General features: G+C 45.0%; 1 long non-coding RNA gene across 1 annotated transcript; it reads right to left on the reverse strand.

Moving 5' to 3' along the window:
- Positions 1 to 3293: 3293 nt before the first annotated feature.
- Positions 3294 to 8924, reverse strand: LOC123333115. The gene is made up of 2 exons (XR_006550268.1): positions 8574 to 8924; positions 3294 to 3550 (listed from the first exon to the last, which is right to left on the reverse strand). It is a non-coding gene; the product is annotated as an uncharacterized LOC123333115 (long non-coding RNA).
- Positions 8925 to 9612: the final 688 nt, after the last annotated feature.

Genomic DNA, 9612 nt, shown 5'->3' on the forward strand with positions numbered 1-9612 from the left:
TCTGTGCAACTTTGCAAAGTATATATGACTATTCACTGATAAGAAAAATAGGCTTATTATTGCACAGTTTGTAATCAGTTAACATAAGGATTAAAATCACATTGGTGAATTCAAGTTTCTCACCTGACAACAAGGCAAAAGCTGAACACACTAAGTCAACGACTCTTCTTTCCCAGAGAACTGAGGTCACAGAGCAAACTGCTTCCCCCCAGACTGGAACGAGACAGATGAATACAGAGAATCACAGCTATTATAACAGGGAGCAGAAGCCCAGCAGCAAAATCCAGCAGCTGGAACCAGTATGGAGCCAGTATCAGTAGAAGGACTTTAAACTAAAATTGAGGAATTGCTGGAAGCTCGGTGTAGAACGTCTTGAGAGTTAAAAACCACTACAGGACCCCAGATTAGAGAGGTTCCACAATTTCCTGAATTTTACCTCCAAGAGTCATACCACAGAGAAGTCTCCCTCCATGAGACGAAGAAAAATAATCATTTAAAATGTGCCCAGAGGGCTTCCCTGTGGGTTCCCTTGGCTCAGTGGTAAAGAATCAACCTGCTAATGCAGGAGACACAGGAAACTTGGGCTCAATCCTTTGATCAGGGAGAAAACGGCAACCCAATCTAGTATTCTTGCATGGAAAATTTCATGAACAGAGGAGCCTGACAGGCTATAGTCCATGTGTTGCAAAAGTTGGACATGACTAAGCATGCATGCATGCATGCACTCAAGGAGAGGTCATCTTAGCAACCCTGATCATAAGTGGGGAAACAAAAATCTGGTGGTGGGAGGTGAGGAAATCTTCCAGGAGCACCCACTAACCTGTCAGTATGTAAAAATGGGTGAGACTCATTCAGCTCCTAGGGAGAGTGGGACAGTGAGCATGACACAGAGATGGTTCAAAGACATGTCCTCTCAAGCCAGATGATTTTTCTTTTCTTCCACCAGGCAGAAACCTAGTAGGGACCATGGTGATCGGGATATTTAGATAGTGCTTCCTACTTTTTGTAATGTCTCTTGTTTCTTCCCTCAAAGGCTCTAAAGATAGAGGCTTCTAGGGTAGGAATATGGGGTGGAAATTAAAAGAATAAAGGAATTTGGAAAGTGGACACAGAAATTATTTTACCATATTCCTATCACTCTAGGATCTAATCTATCATGTGCAAGTACATATGTGTTCTCACAGATGCCAGTCAACTTCCTGCCAGAATAGAAGCAAAAGCCTTCTAGTAAGAATGTATGGAATAACATGGAGATATCTGAAAGCATAGGAGATACCCTGAGAGTATTAATAGTCCAGATGGCCTGGATACGTGCAGCATGAGTAAGGAAACAACTGTTGATGAGTTTAAAGAGCATAGGGAGCCCTGTGATTACTATTCAGTTCAGCTGCTCAGTTGTGTCTGTTTGTGACCGCGTGGATTGCAGCACGCCAGGCTTCCCTGTCCATCACCAACTCCCGGAGCTTGCTCAAACTCATGTCCATTCAGTTGATGATGCCATCCAACCATCTCATCCTCTGCTGTCCCCTTCAAATCAGTGTTGTTTTAAGCCACTAAGTTTGTGATCATTTTTCCATTTTTCAGCAGCCACAGAAAACTAATAGACCATGTGAGCTTTGAAAGGCAGCCGGATACAGCACAAGTCCTACAGCTAGACTGCCTGGGTTCCAAGCCTAGCTCTGCCACTCACGAGCTGCATGACCCTGTTTACTTAGCCTCTCTGGCCTCAGGTTCTTCATCCGTAAAATGGGGCTATTAATAGCACCTCGCTCACGATGTTGCTGTGAGGATCACGTGAGTTCACCCTTCTAACCTACCTAGCACAGTCTCTAGTATTATAATATGCAGATAGTGAATGTTATCATTGGACTTCCCAGGTGGCTCAGTGGTAAAGAATCTGCCTGCCAGTGTGGGAGACACAGGAGACTCAGATTCAATTTGCGTTGGGAAGATGCCCTGGAGGAGGAAATGGCAACCCAGTCCAGTATTCTTGCCTGGAGAATCCCATGGAGAGAGGAGTCTGGAGGGCTACAGTCCATGTGGTCACAGAGTCAGACACGACTGAGCAAATGAGCACGCACCCATACACGTTATCATTGCTATTTGACACATCCAAAGTGCCATGCGAAAGCAAGTTACTTCTACTTTTTCTGAATTTTTATTTATTTATTTTCAGCAGTGCAAGGTCTCCGGGGCTGCTCTCAGGCTTCCTCTAGTTTCCGCAAGCAGGGCTACTGCTAGTGCAGGCTCTGACGGTGGTGGCTTCCCTTGTTGCAGGCACGGGCTCTAGGTGCGCAGGCTTCAGTTGCCGTGGCACCCAGGCTTAGCTGCCCCGCATCATGTGGAATCTTCATGGACCTGAGATGGAACCTCAGGGAAGTCACTGTTATATTTGACATTATTGGTATTATTCTGTGAAAAAGATAACCTCCAATGTTACATGAATTAACTAGGTTCATGTAATTTATTTTTCAAGAGGGAAGAAAAATATATATTTTTTATATCAAACTATATTAACTAAGGCCTCCCCAGGTAGTACAGCAGTGGCCACAGGACTGGAAAAGGTTAATTTTCATTCCAGTCACAAAGAGAGGCACTGCTGAAGAATGCTCAAACTACCGCACAATTGCACTCATCTCACACACTAGACAAGTAATGCTCAAAATTCTCCAAGCCAGGCTTCAACAGTACACGAACTGGGAACTTCCAGATGTTCAAGCTGGATTTAGAAATGGCAGAGGAACCAGAGATCAAATTGCAAACATCCGTTGGATCATCAAAAAAGCAAGAGAATTCCAGAAACACATCTATTTCTGCTTTATTGACTATGCCAAAGCCTTTGACTGTGTGGATCACAATAAACTGTGGAAAATTCTGAAAGAGATGGGAATACCAGACCACCTGACCTGCCTCTTGAGAAACCTATATGCAGGCCAGGAAGCAACAGTTAGAACTGGACATGGAACAACAGACTGGTTACAAATAGGAAAAGGAGTACGTCAAGGCTGTATATTTTCACCCTGCTTATTTAACTTATATGCAGAGTACATCATGACAAATGCTGGGCTGGATGAAGCACAAGCTGGAATCAAGATTGCCGGGAGAAATATCAATAACCTCAGATATGCAGACGACACCACCCTTATGGCGGAAAGCAAAGAGGAACTAAAGAGCCTCTTGATGAAAGTGAAAGAGGAGACTGAAAAAGTTGACTTAAAACTCAACATTCAGAAAACTGAGATCATGGCAGCCAGTCCCATCACTTCATGGCAAATAGATGGGGAAACAGTGGAAGCAGTGACAGACTTTATTTTCTTGGATTCCAAAATCACTGCAATAGCCTTACAGTTCTGCAGGTCAGAAGTCTTGAAGTCAAGGCATCGGCAGGGCTGCATTCTTCTGCAGACCACAGGGAAGAATGCATTTCCTCACTTCACCAGCTTCTAGAAGCTTCCCACATTCCTTGGCTCATGGCCCGCTTCATCCATCTGCAAAACCAGCATCTCTCTGACTCTTCTTCTGTTGTCACATCTCTTTCTTTGATCACAGCCTGGAAAAGTTTTCCATTTTAAGGGATGCCTGTGAGGAAGTTGAATTCACCTGGGTAATCCAGGCTAATCTCCCCACCTCAAAGTTCTTAACCTTAATCTGTAAGTCTCCTTTCACAGGTCTGGTTGTCATGGACTCCAAAGACTGGGACATGGACAGCCTCTGGGGACCATTATTCTGCCTAGAGCACATGGTTTTCCCAGAGGCTTTTTACTTATATTGACTGATTTGATATCAACGATATGTGAAATTAAAGTACGCATACTAACACCATTTTCCTCATAGAAAGACTATGTTTTGCCCCAAGGTCACAGGGTTAGTATTAGGGTCCTTTACAGATTCCAAACTACCAGGGCTTCCCTGATGGCTGAGATGGTAAAGAATCTGTCAATGCAAGAGACCTGGGTTCCATCCCTGGGTCAGAAAGACACCCTGGAGAAGAGAATGGCTACCCACTCCAGTATTCTTGTCTGGAGAATCCCAGGGACAGAGGAGCATGACAGGCTACACTCCATGGGGTCACAAAGAGTTGGACGTGACTGAGTGATTAACGCTTTCACTTTCAGTCTTTCGGTTTAGTTCAGTTCAGTTCAGTCGCTCAGTCGTGTCCGACTCTCTGCAGTCCCATGAATTGCAGCATGCCAGGCCTCCCTGTCTACAACCAACTCCTAGAGTTTACTCAAACTCATGTCTATCGAGTCAGTGATGCCATCCAGCCATCTCATCCTCTGTCATCCCCTTCTCCTCCTGCTCCCAATCCCTCCCAGCATCAGAGTCTTTTCCAATGAGTCAACTCTTCACATGAGGTGGCCAAAGTATTGGAGTTTCAGCTTTAGCATCAGTCCTTCCAAAGAAATCCCAGGGCTGATCTCCTTCAGAATGGACTGGTTGGATCTCCTTGCAGTCCAAGGGACTCTCAAGAGTCTTCTCCAACACCATAGTTCAAAAGCATCAATTCTTCGGCGCTCAGCTCTTTTCACAGTCCAGCTCTCACATCCATACATGACCACTGGAAAAACCATAGCCTTGACTAGATGGACTTTCGTTGGCAAAGTAATATCTCTGCTTTTGAATATGCTATCTAGGTTGGTCATAACTTTCCTTCCAAGGAGTGAGCGTCTTTTAATTTCATGGCTGCAGTCACTATCTGCAGTGATTTTGAAGCCCCCCAAAATAAAGTCTGACACTGTTTCCACTGTTTCCCATCTATTTCCCATAAAGTGATGGGACTTTTTCACTCTCCTCTTTCACTTTCATCAAGAGGCTTTTTAGTTCCTCTTCACTTTCTGCCATAAGGGTGGTGTCATCTGCATATCTGAGGTTATTGATATTTTTCCCGGCAATCTTGATTCCAGCTTGTGCTTCTTCCAGCCCAGTGTTTCTCATGATGTACTCTGCATATAACTTAAATTAGCAGAGTGACAATATACAGCCTTGACATACTCCTTTTCCTATTTGGAACCAGTCTGTTGCTCCACGTCCGGTTCTCACTGTTGCTTCCTGACCTGCATATAGGTTTCTCAAGAGGCAGGTCAGGTGGTCTGGTATTCCCATCTCTTGAAGAATTTTTCAGTTTATTGTGATCTACACAGTCAAAGGCTTTGGCATAGTCAATAAAGCAGAAATAGATGTTTTTCTGGAACTCTCTCCCTTTTTCCATGATCCAGCAGATGTTTGCAATTTGATCTCTGGTTCCTCTGCCTTTTCTAAAACCAGCTTGAACATTTGGAAGTTCACAGTTCACATATTGCTGAAGCCTGGCTTGGAGAATTTTGAGCATTACTTTACTAGGGTGTGAGATGACTGCAATTGTGCAGTAGTTTGAGCATTCTTTGAAATTGCCTTTCTTTGGAATTGGAATGAAAACTGACCTTTTCCAGTCCTGTGGCCACTGCTGAGTTTTCCAATTTGCTGGCATATTGAGTGCAGCACTTTCACAGCATCATCTTTCAGGATTTGAAATAGCTCAACTGGAATTGGTTTTGTTCAAATCTAGCTTTGTTCGTAGTGATGCTAAGGCCCATTCTTGACTTCACATTCCAGGATATCTGGCTCTAGGTGAGTGATCATACCATCGTGATTATCTTGGCTGTGAAGGTCTTTTTTGTACAGTTCTTCTGTGTATTCTTGCCACCTGTTCTCAATATCTTCTGCTTCTATTAGGTCCATACCATTTCTGTCCTTTATTGAGCCCATCTTTGCATGAAATGTTCCCTTAATATCTCTAATTTTCTTAAAGAGATCTCTAGTCTTTCCCATTCTGTTGTTTTCCTCTATTTCTTTGCATTGATCGCTGAGGAAGGCTTTCTTATCTCTCCTTGCTATTCTTTGGAACTCTGCATTCAGATGCTTACATCTTTAGTCAGTACCAAATCTCTAGCCACAGCCCCTTCAAAATGTTACACCCTTTGCAACCCAGGACTTGGATGTGTCGTCATACCCTCTGGGAGGGAGTCCCCACCATCTTGACTTGACAAACTTTTACTCATCTTTTAGTGTCCCAGTTAATATTTTCTGCCAGGTGTTCTCAGATCACCAAGCAGCTACTGGCAGGGTTCTCACTTGCCTTTGTCTTACCCTTGTATCCTGGATAAAATATAATGTATGTGAACACACAGTGTTAGGACACCAATGACTCTACCTGCCTCGTTGTGATGGAGATGCAAGTATGACTGGCATCTGGAGGCTGAACTGAGGATAGTGCACACACCCTTCCACAGAGAACCTGAAACCTGCTGCAGAACTCCTGGACTCCTTAGCCGGACCAGAGTTATAAAATGCAGCCAGAGAGGAGAAAGCTGTGTGGAGAGTGAACAGTTCCTTTAGAGGGAGTGGTAGCCAAGCTGTGAATCCTCAACCTGGGGAGGAAACTTCAAGTGCACCCTGAGAGAGTTTTTCCTTTAGTTCAGAGAGAGAGGGAAGGCCAGTGCCCAAGTCATACCTGAGAAAGTTAATGCCAACGTTCATCCCAAGGACTGAGCCCTGCCCAGGATTCCAGAGGGCAAGAAAGTGTCCGACTCCCTGTTAGATGCTGCAGCCAGAGATTTCACTTAGATTGGCTAGCACTTCCAGGGGTTGTGAAAGCAACCCACGGATTTTTCCCACAGAGCACATGAAATTCACCTGTGAAGCCTTATCACAAGGTGGTCTTGAATCCTGTCCAGTGGGGTTATTTGAGAGGTAAGATGACCTCAAGCAGGAGGAGGCTAGATGCCCAGAAATCAACAAGTAACAGAGTGGGAGATTGTTAGAATAATGCCCGCCACGTCATCACATGCCTGTCACCTTTCTCCTTTAATTTGGCTTCCCTGGTGGCTCAGATGGTGAAGAATCCACCTGCAATGCAGGAGAGCTAGGTTTGATCCCTGGGTCAGGAAGATTCCCCTGGACAAGGGAATGGCAACCCACTCCAGTATTCTTGCCCGAGAAATCCCATGGACAGAGGAGCCTGGAAGGGTACCTTAGGAGCCTGGAGTTGCAAAGAGTTGGACATGACTGAGTGACTAACGCATGTAACTCTAGTATTCCTTCCATGAAGGGTGGAGTACATTTTTCCACTCCTTGAATCTAAGGAGCCTTTTAACTTTTGGACCGATAATTGTGGCAGAAATGACATCATGAGACTTCTAAGACAAGGCCTTAAGAGAACCTGCAGCTCCTACTTTTGGTTTCTTGACATGCCTGTGTCTTCTGGTAAAGAAGCCTACTGAAGGATGACAGACAGGTCATGTAGAGAAGCCTAGTCAAGAGGTAGCATCAAGGAGCCAGTCATACAAAAGAGGCCATCACAACCAGCCCGTCCACCCTCCTGCTGACCTGTCACCTGACTGCAGACATGGCTGAGTGAGCCCAGCTGACATCACTTAAAACAGAACTGCCCAGCTGAGCTCAACCCCAACAGCCAGCCACAAACTGAGCAAATGAATGGTTTTTGCTGTTATCCACTAAGTTTTGGGGTAGTTTGCTTTAACAGATAACTGATGGAACGAACCACTTGGACTACAGATGCAGCTGCTGGTGTTAAGAACTGTGAAGGAGAGGAGAGAGCAAGCCAGTACCCGAGTCATGCTGTAGAAAGTTAGACCCCCAGGGGACTAATCCCTGCCTGGGATCCCAGAGGGCAAGAAAGTGCTTGACTCGCTCTTTGACGGTGAAGCCAGAGATTGCACTGAGACTGGCTACCACTTCCGGAGGAAGTGCTTCCAGGAAACCTCCAAATAGCCCACAAAAGCACCCCACAAGGTAATACCAAGTCTAACCTCCTATATGAGACTAATCCAGTAACACCAGCTTTTGCCATCTGCCATGCCTCAGTTCAGTCGCTTAGTCCTGTCTGACTCTTTGTGACCCCATGGACTGCAGCACGCCAGGCCTCCCTGTCCATCACCAACTCCCAGAGTTTACTCAGACTCATGTCCATTGAGTCAGTGATGCCATCCAACCATCTCATCCTCTGTTGTCCCCTTTTCCTCCCGCCTTCAATCTTTCCCAGCATCAGGGTCTTTTCAAATGAGTCTGTTCTTCACATCAGGTGGCCAAAGTATTGGAGTTTCAGCTTCAGCATCAGTCCTTCCAATGAATATTCAGGACTGATTTCTTTTAGGATGGACTGGTTTGGATCTCCTTGCAGTCCAAGGGACTCTCAAGAGTCTAACCCAACACCACAGTTCAAAAGCATCAACTCTTTGGTGCTCAGCTTTCTTTATAGTCCAACTCTCACATCCATACATGACTACTGGAAAAACCATAGCCTTGACTAGATGGACCTTTGTTGGCAAAGTAACGTCTCTACTTTTTAATATGCTGTCGAGGTTGGTCTAACTTTTTTCCCAAGGAGTAAGCGTCTTTTAATTTCATGGCTGCAGTCACCATCTGCCATGCCTAGACAACCAAAACTATCATTGCAGACTTATTTCTTCCTGCCTCTATCTCCCTTCCCACTTCTACACTAGTGTCTCAGTCTGTTCCAATGGCTGTAACAAAAGTACCAGAGACTGGGTGACCTACAAGGAACAGAAATTTACTTTTCACAGTTCTGGAGGCTAGAAGTCCAAGGTCAGGGTGGCAGCAAGGTCGGATTCTGTGAGGGCCCCCTTCTGGGTTGCAGATGGCCATTTTCTCAAGTGTCCTCATGTGGTGGAGAGGACAAGAGAGCTCTCTGGCATCTGTTTTATAAGGCACTGATCCCATTCAGGAGGATCAATGATCCAATCACCTCCCAAAGCCCCACCTCCTATCACCATCACACTGGAGGTTACGATTTCAACATGTGGGGCCATACGAACATTCAGTCAACCAGAATCAGCAAAACTTGAGTTCATCAGCAGTCTTAATTCACGATTTAGAATAGACACACCTGGGTTAAAAAATAAAAGCCAAACATACAAACAAATCTTCCCCCACCAAATCCCCACTCTCAGCTTGAACCTGCTTCAGCTGGAAGCCTGCAGTGGGGAAGGGGAATGTTTTTCTGCTCTCTTAGAGTTCATCCATTCTCCCACCTGTTTCTAGGAATAAGGAGTGATCACAGCTTGCTATTCATATGGCAAATGTCCATGTTTCTATATGGGAAGTTTGAAGGGCCAATAGAAGACTAAAAGTGGGCTGTGATTAACACAGTCCACGTGTCACATTTATCCAACATGCTAGTTACACACGTCTGTCTTCCCCGCTCTTATCAGACCCGGAGGGCACCGTCCTTATCCCAGTCATCTCTGATTCACTAGATCCGGAACACAGTGCCTGAAGCATAAAGACATCAGTTGGGCGACTGGATTTATGTTGCTTGAAACCCCATTTTACTTTTCAAATTCATTGCTAATAAGGCTGTTTATAAAAAGAGGGAATACCATTTAAAATAACAATGGGGAAGGGTGGTAGGGAAGAGGGGTTATTCCCAGAGATTATTTTGGTTACTCTGAGCATTTTTTCATTTGCAGAAGAAACTTATTTGATTGCAGACTTGTAGAAAAATATTTAGGGAATTCCCTGGGGGTCCAGTGATTAGAATTTGGTGCTTTCACTGCTGAGGCCCAGGTTCAATCCCTGGCCAGGGAACTGAAA

Source organism: Bubalus bubalis, chromosome 4, assembly GCF_019923935.1.
Source record: "Bubalus bubalis isolate 160015118507 breed Murrah chromosome 4, NDDB_SH_1, whole genome shotgun sequence".
NCBI lineage: Eukaryota > Metazoa > Chordata > Mammalia > Artiodactyla > Bovidae > Bubalus > Bubalus bubalis.